The 10,156-nt window shown below is 39.9% G+C and overlaps 1 pseudogene across 1 annotated transcript; it reads left to right on the top strand.

Annotated features, from left to right (window-relative positions):
- Positions 1 to 6,602: 6,602 nt before the first annotated feature.
- LOC147637966 (uncharacterized) lies at positions 6,603 to 9,354 on the top strand (annotated as a pseudogene). Its single transcript, XR_015265662.1, has 2 exons — positions 6,603 to 6,708; positions 7,518 to 9,354. The product of XR_015265662.1 is annotated as an uncharacterized LOC147637966 (transcript).
- Positions 9,355 to 10,156: the final 802 nt, after the last annotated feature.

The following is a 10,156-nucleotide window of genomic DNA, read 5'->3' as shown; positions in this document are numbered from 1 at the left end:
TTGTTAGATAAGAGTTGATTAGGTCTTCTTCATTATTTTTCGAAGCCGTCGATAAAGTGAGCCATTGATAAGCAGGTTATTTTCCTTTTCAAAGGCCGTGCATGATTAGGACTAATGTAGCAGTTTACTACAGTCTCACTCAGTTATAGCGCAAACTTTTGGATAAGTGTTTATAACGCAGCTTGCTACCATTTAATGGCTACGAGGATAAAGTATGAGATAAGTGCAATGCAACCTACCATTCATGGATTCTAAGCACTATTAGTGGGTTATTTGCAATGATGTCTTGGTTTGTCAGCTCAGTTTGTAGCATAAAGCATATCTTCTATCCAAGTAGGTTCACACGCAATCGAGATCGAGAGAGAGAGAGAGAGAGAGAGAGAGAGCGAGCTAACATTGGTGTCATTAGGTCACTCTTGTGTGGATGGTGAATCTAATGGCTCCAAATAGAGCCTTGATGAGGAGCTTAGGATTCTATCAATTGTTACTCCTTGTGCAAGAGAACTATGACTACTTTTAGGACACCTGGCAATAATTCAAGTACTTGTAGGTCTATTCGAGCTAGATACCATACAATCCATCATTATGCATGCATAATTAAGGCTATCCAGGAGATAGAGCCCACTTCTTTTGAGTAGGCACTTGGTAATCAAAAATGGAAAGATTTCATGGATGAGGAGATGGTAGTGTAACATGCAAATTAGAAATGGAAAGATTCCATGGATTAGGAGATGGTAGTGTTGTATCAAAATGAGACATAGGAATTAGAAGGCAATTAGATATCACTACAAGAGATGGGGAGCAAAGTCGTGTAGCATAGCTGCATGAAGAGGAGAGAGAGGGGACCTGGGTAGGTGCATAGGGTGTACACAATTTTAGTACGTAGCTATAGCTGCGTGTGGGTAATACGCGGCCATGGGCACGATTATAGCTGTGAGTATAGTCATGTACTGGGAAAAAAATCAAGACATTCCTAAGAGCATTCCCACGAGCTTAGAATATCCCAATATCACAAAAGAAGAAGCATAAAATGTGATCCCAATATCACAAAAAAAGAAGCACAAAATGCGATCCCAATATCACAAAAGAAGAAGTACCAAATGTATTGTGATACGATTAAATATGGTCTAAATCAAGACTGGCAAATTAAGAAATTGATTAATGAGTTAGGGTGAGTTTGGCCCAACATTTGTCGCATCTTCCATCAAATTCATACATGCTAATTAGTTAGAATCTCTAGATCCATATGTCCCATTATAAGATTAACAAAAAGATATATCCCACTAGCAATGGATTCAAAATAATCATCATTGTGCTGAGATTCAAATCCTTCCTCATTATCTTGGATAGGGACACCTTCATCTTGATCTTGTACTTGACCCTCCGCATGTTCATTTCTACTGCCACTTCGTCCATAAGCTCTTCAATATCCCTATCTTAAAAAATACTCTTTGAGTAAGGAGAAACTTGTATGACATACCACCATTTCTTGTCATTTATATATGCGTGAAACACAACCTTGTAATAAATTAAACATGCATAAGGATGATATAATAAAAGCTTATGGTTAGAATTTACTTGTTCACAATGGTGAGGTAGCACAAATGTATCCCTCTCTGTTTGCCACCTCCACACACATCTTGAACCACTTCACATCTAATATAAAAATTTGGAATGTCTTCAATCCAACCTTTAGGATGTTTTGAATCAGGTCACAATAATCAAGCATTTCTCCCCTTTCTTGCTCAAAGTCCATAACCTCACAATCTTGGGTATTTCGCTTTGTATCTATACGTTGACTGCAGAAATGCCTTTCTTCGGACCACATGACATTGTATACCTTATACTACGACCAACACTAAATGAAATATATTTATGATATTGAATAACCATATCATGAGATTATACTTGAATAAAAAAAGAGAAAGTAGAGACATACTTACATAAGGCTCGCATCCTCTTGTGTACTCCCACTCTTCTTTTGTCACCATCTCTCCATGTTCTTCAGTCTTTTTCATTTCTCCTTTAAGCTAATTAGTAGTATTTTGGAAGCGATGCAAGATTCGGAGGAAATGGCAAGCCTCTTGAATGCATCCTAAATGTGATATTCTCTCCTCATATCGGTTTCTCCTCACCTCTTCATACCTTGCCACCCACCTCTTCATAATTTCACTATTGAGAATACAAAATGTATTCACCTTCTACAACATTGATGTGTCCATTCTCCTTGCTCTTCTTTTGCTTTATTCATTACTCTAAAAGCATGGCATTGTGGGACTCACTCGAGAGAGATACTTTGAAATGTGGACACATGCTTCTTGCACTAACCAACCCTCTACCATGCTTTCTTTTGGCCTAACTCTTTTCCTAACAAAATCCTTCAAGGTTTGCATGAAACGATCAAGGAAGAACATTCACCGAGCATGCACAACTCCGCACACTGACACTTTATCTATCAAGTGTACCACAAGATGTAATTGACTAGTGAGGATAGTTCTTGGGAGGTTTTCCTCTATCATGCCCGTTACCTCCATTGCCATTACTTGGGCTGCATCAATAGTGGATGGATGGACCTCCTTGGAACTTATGTACCTTAGATAGAGCTCAGTCCATTTAATCAGTATGACATGTCTTACAAACTAGTGCAACAATAAATAACACCATGTTTTTCATACATCACCACCACCCCCATTTTGTAGATGGCCTCGCACACTTTTTGATCTCCACACCTGCTAATGCATATGGGAAGAATGAATTACGTAACAAAAAATATTGGAATCAATGTTATAATGAAAACCATCATGAAGCTTATATAAGTAAATTGAACATACTTGAAACATCTTGTGTGAATCATGAAGCTTATATAAGTAAATTGAACATACTTGAAACATCTTGTGCAAGTCATGTGTTTTTAGACCATACAATTGAGTTGCTGACCATACATGCATTTGTAGATGGAATAGACTTCTCATAATCAAATGGAAAAAAATCGATGATGGTCTTCATACACGACCTTTTTGAGATGCATAGGCCATGATGTAACAAGTGACGGTCCACAAATCAAACAAGCATTATGACCGGATGTTGTTATTCCTGATTATGTACGATGTATAAATAAAATATATTTAGAGCCAACTCATATTTGATAATTCAAATCATAGGAAGGTGATTGAGAATAGAAAACATACAAGAGAACTCTCCATATCCCATCAAGTCATGCATTGCCCACATTAAAAATTGCCTTCTTCTCCGTGCTACATTGTGTAAGTGGTTGGGACACATCGTGCACTTGGATGCGTTGTTGTAGTGTCTCAAGCTCCTCGATCAAAGATTTAAGGTACACATCCATGTTCTTGACCTTGTTCTTTTCTAGGCACGAGAAGAGCTAGCATCACATGACCCTTCTTTATTGACCTCCAAGGAGGGAGATTATAGTTTAATAATACCATTGGCCATGTGGTCCATGATGTTGATTTGAGACCAGATGGATTGAATCCATCCATACCCAATCCAAGTCGTGAGTGACATGGTTTGTCCTTAAATTCTAACCACTTATCTTCTATGTGTTGCCATGCCCGTAGGGACCCTCATGGTGTTGATTTGAGACCAGATGGATTGAATCCATCCATACCCAATCCAAGTCGTAAGTGACATGGCTTGTCCTTAAATTCTAACCACTTCTCTTCTATGTGTTGCCATGCCCCGGTGAATCCGTAGGGACCCTCATGGTGCCATTGGTGGAACGATTTTGTGCATGCCATGTCATGAGTTTAGCAATAGACTTGCACCGAAACATGTGTTAAATATGGGGCATGATAATAAAATGCCTCAACATCTTTTAAGGAATCATCGTACCTTACTTGCAAATCATCTCGATAACGAGACTCTCCACATTTTGGACATTGAGTTGCATCTTTATGAGCACCGTGAAAGAGCACACAAGCATTGACATATGCATTTATATTTTCGGTCGTTCAATACTCTCATGGCATGTGCCTTTGTGCTTGGTATCTTGTTATCGGAAGGAAGCATCTTCTTCATGAGCTTGTAAAGGGTTTGAGAGAATTTCAAATATTACTTATAGGATATGGTATGTTAAAATTGTAAATTGCTAACAACAAACCCTAAGGATTCAAAGAGGCTTTTAACACTAGAATTGCTCCAACCATACATGGTTTACAAGTTTAGTAACTCCAAGGTCGCACAAAGTGTGGAGTATACACACCCCTCGTATAATGGAGTCTAAGTGGCTCGTCACCTCATCAAGTGTGGTTTCGGGCTTCTCCTCTCCTTCTTTCTCAAAAAAGTCATCCATCATCTCATCCATGCTCAGACCTTCATTGACTTCATTTGCCATTGATGGAGACATTTCTTCCTCATGTCGAGCATGCAGGCTCACCCCAATTGAGGTATCTAAAGCCTTCACAATTTGCCCACTAAACATGGAATAATGAGGCATAGACTCCATCATTCTATGACACATCTCCTGCTCATCCTCATCCTTAAGAACATGGACTACCTTATGAATACCTTATGACTACCTTCTCATCTTCTCTCTTCACAAGCTCTTCCTCACCTTCACAAGGAAACCCCCTTCTCACCTTCACAAGTCCTTCCCATAAGCAAACTCTTCACCTATGTACCATATCCTTATTTCTTTGTTTTGTTTAATCTTTTATTTTTTGAAAGTGCACTAATTGCTAGGGTTTGACACTTACCTCAAATAAATTTCTTATTCTCTTGTATGCTTGTATGCCCCCTTGTATACTTGTATGCTCTCTTGTATACTTATTCTCTTGTATGCTTGTATGCTCTCTTATATACTTAACTTGTATTAGTAGTTATTTATAGATAAAGACTTTACTTATCTTTTTCTTTTTGTGGCTAGGTCAAGGCATGAGTTGGCTAGGTTAAGGCAATCTTCTCCAAAGAAGATCAACCACGTACAAGTTTCTAAAAAGCATAAGAGGTAGGCCCCTTGAATCTTTGTTATTTTTGCACCTTCAAGTGCTGGGGATTATTTCTTGAGTTTTCTTTGGCTCTAGTACTTATTCATGCATTAATCATAAAGCATTAAACTTATTGCATTATGCATTCCTGCATTAAGCTGATGTATTATTGCATTATGCATTCATGCATTAAGCTTAATTCATAATGTAGTAAGATTATGCTTCATGCAATATTGCATAAGCTTTATGCAATCATGCATTAAGCTTATGTATGATTCATTAAGGTTAACATATAATGCATTCATAAGCTTAATGCAATAATGCATTAAGCATAAGATTAATACATAATACATTCATAAGCTTATGCGTTCATGCATTAAGCTTATGTATTATTACATAAGCCATTAGTGAAAATCGAAACTCATTTTGGGGCCTTTTGGCTAGAAAGAAAATTCCTTCTCCTCCAATGAGAGAAAGACCAACGTAACATTAGAACAGAAGAACCCCCATCTAAAGTAAAAGATACAAAGGAGGCCTTCAAATCTGCCAGTAGAGAGGAGGACATCAAAATGGAATGTCTAACTACAGATACTTCTGGTAACTACAGATACTTCTGGTGAAGCCCAAAACACAGAAGATTAGTCCATGGACAAGTGGAAGAGCAAGCTGAAGTCAACAAACCAAATTAGTAGTACAATGCAATTGTATATTTTGAAGATGAAAGAATGTCATCCTTATTACTCTTGTACATAAAAAGATTGAATTTTACAACTTACATGTATTTAGTTAACCATAGAAGATATGAAGAATGTCATTTAATATAATCTTTGTATAGTTCTCTCTCTTCTTTGTAATACCTATTGTCATGTTAATATAATATATATAATATTAAAAGATATATGTGTGTGTGTGGGGAATTCAATGCAAGGAATCCAAGGGTTTGAATAATAATAATAGGAGAGCAAGATTTAAACTCATAAAATCCAAGTTGACATAATATTAAAAAAAATTCCAAGCCATAGAATTGTGCAACAACAACAACACAACCAATGCAAGCCTTGCAAGGATTTGAATTTTGAATATTGAACTTATTGAAGGCCTAATAGTTTATTATTATGTATTAATAATAATAACCATAGAAATTGATAGAAACGGGCATGTATTTTAATTGCCCTTCCATTGACGTTTTGGCTATTTTTTAACAAAATTTTTTGAAGAGGGGCATCTTTACATTTAGCTTTTCAAATGAAATTTTCCGTATTAACTTGGCTTTCATGTGATGGGTTAGAGGGCGCAGATGGCCGTCAAATCCGGTCACTGAACTGTGCTGGTTCTAAGTACTACACCATCATGCATGCCATATTGAAAAGTCGTGTGTGCACTGTGGACGACAGCTCCTTTACAGGACTGCTAGCTCCATTACAGGCTTTAACAACGCAGACGACACAGGCCTGGAAAACGTTCGTATTGAGGGAAACTCCTCACGCGGAAAGCTAAGAAGATAAGGGTGCGCGCAGCGCAGCAGTGTTCGAACTTCGAAAAGTTATCGGTTACGACAGAAGCTGGCTATTGTACACATGTGACATGGTACTTAATGGGTAAAGACACAAGCCTCGCGTGGCACATGTAATTAACGGGTAAGACACACATTTTATTTATTTATTTATTTTTTGCTTTTAAGGGGCGGACAGCCTCACCACCCAGCAGTGTCGCTTCTTGTTCTCTCGCTTCATTTCGTGCCAGCATCCACTGGAGACAGGTTTAAACCCACCACCCCCTGTCCTCCTTCTTCTAATTGTTGATATGGCCTGCGCTTCGCTCGCAAGAATCTTTTTTTTTGGGTGTTATGACTGATCGCTCATCCTATCGAATCTATTCATTCATTTGTGAGTTTAAGCCTTTTTTCTGCTATTGGTGGTCTTCTACATGCATGCCTGTCTCGGAATAACTAGAACCAGGCCTCACTAATCCTCTTTCAGATATATGACGCCGTATTTCTTCTTTTTTTCATGTACTCACTTTGCTCTGTCTACTAGTAGCTCGCGTTAGATAAGGATAAGCAGCCAATGTTTTAGATAAATTATCTGCAGCTCTTCTCTTCTCTATCAGTTGTTTGCTAAGAGTTCATGCACTGGGCCTTCATCTTTATTTTTCGAAGCCGCCCATTGATAAGCAAGTCGTTGAGGTTATTTTCCTTTTTAAAGGCCGTGATTAGGACTAATGTAGCAGTTTACCACGGTCTGATTCAGTTATGGTGCAAGCTTCTCGATAAGAACTACAGCCTGCTGCCATTTAGGAGGAGAGAGAGAGAGAGAGAGAGAGAGAGAGAGAGCTGGCATTGGTCGTCTGCTGCCATTTAATTAAATAGGAGGGAGTGTGTGTGTGTGTGTGTAAGCTGACATTATTGGCCGGCGTCGTTACGTGAGTGGGTCGGGTCAGAGTTTCACCTCGAAGTAAATGACATTATTGGCGGCAGGAAACTTATAGGTACAATTGTTTTGCTAAATAACGGCTAAGAAAATCACTGAAATAATAATTCGGCTGCTTTCTTCTTCTTCTTCTGGGCAGGAAGGAGCACTGCACGGCCGGCGCGCATCATTATAATTTGGCGGGAGAGAGAAGAAAGTCATGGTGAAGAAGTCGGATATATATCTCCATGACGATGTTTATCCCAAGAGGCTATTGGATGTGAAGGCCACAGTGGAGAGCAAGACTGGGTTCTGCTTCGTGGTCCCTACCAACTGGGACTTCCATATCGTCTCACACACGTGGACAGATGCCATCAGAGCATTGGTCAAAGACTGCAAGGCTATCCTCGCAGCCAATGGGTGGACAAAAGAAGCAGACCCACAAGGCCTAATCTATGCCCAAACCATCGGCAAATCCCAATTTAGTGACAAATCCTACTACCCGGATGTTATAAACTACCTCTCTATTCTCCAATCCGATGGGGTGGAAAGGGTGTGGTTAGATGCGGTATGCATTAATCAGTATGATGCTGATGAGATGGCCCTAGAGATGCATCTAATGGGGGGTTATTACAGTCTAAGCAGGGCTTGCTATGTGGCACCACATGGGATTGGATCCACCAATGGCTTCAAAGTGCTGGAGTCCGATCAGAAGCTCCCACGTTGGTTCTCAAGAGTGTGGACCCTGCAAGAGTATATGTTGCCAGAAAAGTTGTATTTTCTGGTAGAGAAATTTGAGGATCGCATTATACAGTTTATTGAGAAGGAACCCAGCTCACACCCAGAGGATAAAGCCTGGATTGACTGGGATAGCAATGATGATCTCAGTTGTTATGGATTTGCTCAAGGAGGTGGTGATTATTCTAGAAGAAGAGCTGGTGGGTCTTCCTCTTCTGATCTCTACTTTTTGGGCGCCAAAGCTTACTTTGAGATGATGGGCACCCTCCTGGGTGTCCGTGTGCACGGCCTTTCAGACCTGCCGCCCAAGCTTTTTGAGGATTTTTATGAAGCTTTCGGTGAGCTTGCAGAGGAGTTTACATGGAAACCCTGGTTAAACAAATCAGGGTTAGATATGCCACGGATGAGGATGACAGAGTGCTGGGGATTCTGGGTCTCATTGGCTTCAAAGGTGACTATGAACTGAAAACGAATCGGACACTCGATATCCAACTGGTGGGATTGGCCAAGCTCTTGTTTAAGCAAAAGCATGTAACAGACCTTCTCCTTAATTTCTGTGCAGCGGAGTATGAAGGCTATGAGGTAGCAGGCATATCCTGGGCTCCTGACCTTAGAGCTGATCCGGACACTAGCAGAGCCGAGTTTAGAAGGTACTATTCTGATAACTATGTGATGGTAAAGGACTATGCCGCGGTGGTGACCAATGTGCAAGAGGATGGCAGCCTTGTCATGAAAGCGCAGATTGCCAAGGGCAAATTAATCAAAACAACTGATGATGACCAAAGCTACCAGCTGAAAGTGGGCCTTATCTCAATTAACCTAAGGCATGACACTGATTTGGATGACAATTTACCTATCCATACACATTACGCTGAAAGTGACCATCGTGGATGGCTGGGTGGGGTGATGATAGCTGCACCGGGAATCCACAAGCTTAAAGGCGGCTCCTCTTCACACCAGGCCAGCTTCACAGTCTGTGACATTACTCTGGTGTTTTTGGGCCATGATAAGGATCCACGTAAGCACGGGGCCACGTGTGTGCTCATGGCATGCATTCCTATTGGGAACCAAAAGCAGCTTCTTCACAAAATTGGCACAATCCATCCGCACCAGGCTTTAAATTTGGCACCCGTACGGGAGCCTTTCACAATTTCAAGTGCCAAATGGCACCTCCGTTTTCTCGTAAAAGTGCCAACGTGGCACTTTGAAAAAACAAGGGAAGTGCCCAATGGCACCTAGCCTTAGGGGTCTAAGTGACCAGGGGTATATATCCTATATAATATATATAATATAGTAAATATATATAATATAGTACACAATGCATAATAAATATGGAAAGTCTTCAATAACTTGAAAGTTTTGAAAGTCTTCAATAATTTATGATGCCTTTAAAAATTCTCTTGCTATAATGTATTTTGTGTGATGAGAAGACGTCTATTGAATTGTGAAAGCTTAATGCACTTACAAAACTAATATGTTTTCATTACTCAAAGTAAAGTGGTTTGTTATTAAAAGGGGCACTCAAAATTTTAGCCAAAGGTGACATTTTGGCACCCATGGTTGATGGCAAAAGTGCCACTAGATTTTCTATGGCTCCTAGACTTAGGTGCCAAATTTAAAGCCTGATCCGCACCCAAGCCTCACTGCACGTGCCAGAAAGCTCTTTGTGTCTGAGGCTACTCACGTTGTCATTGGTATTATTATTATTATTTTGGCTTGCAAAGACTCCCTCCCTCCCTCCCTCCCACCAACCCACCCACCCACCATCTAGAAGAAGATGAGCAGCCAGTCCTTACGAAGCATATGTGCCTACTACTAGTCTCTCGATCCAATTAGTAATTAGTAGTGTAGAAGTAGTATTGCTAGCATATCTCCACTAAAGTTCGGAAAAGGTGACCGTGGGATGATGGATGTAGCTGGTTGATATTTCTTTTCTAATTCCAAGCTTTGTAATAAAATGTTTCCGAACAAACTAAAGAGAGTGCCAATATGCTCAATACTACATTATCCAGGGGATTCAATTTTGATTTAGTTTTAAGAGTGGAAATCGATACATAATTA

This window comes from Cibotium barometz, chromosome 5 (assembly GCF_041138505.1).
Source record: "Cibotium barometz isolate CiBa-2024 chromosome 5, ASM4113850v1, whole genome shotgun sequence".
Lineage (NCBI taxonomy): Eukaryota > Viridiplantae > Streptophyta > Polypodiopsida > Cyatheales > Cibotiaceae > Cibotium > Cibotium barometz.
This window is presented reverse-complemented; position numbering and strand designations above follow the sequence as displayed.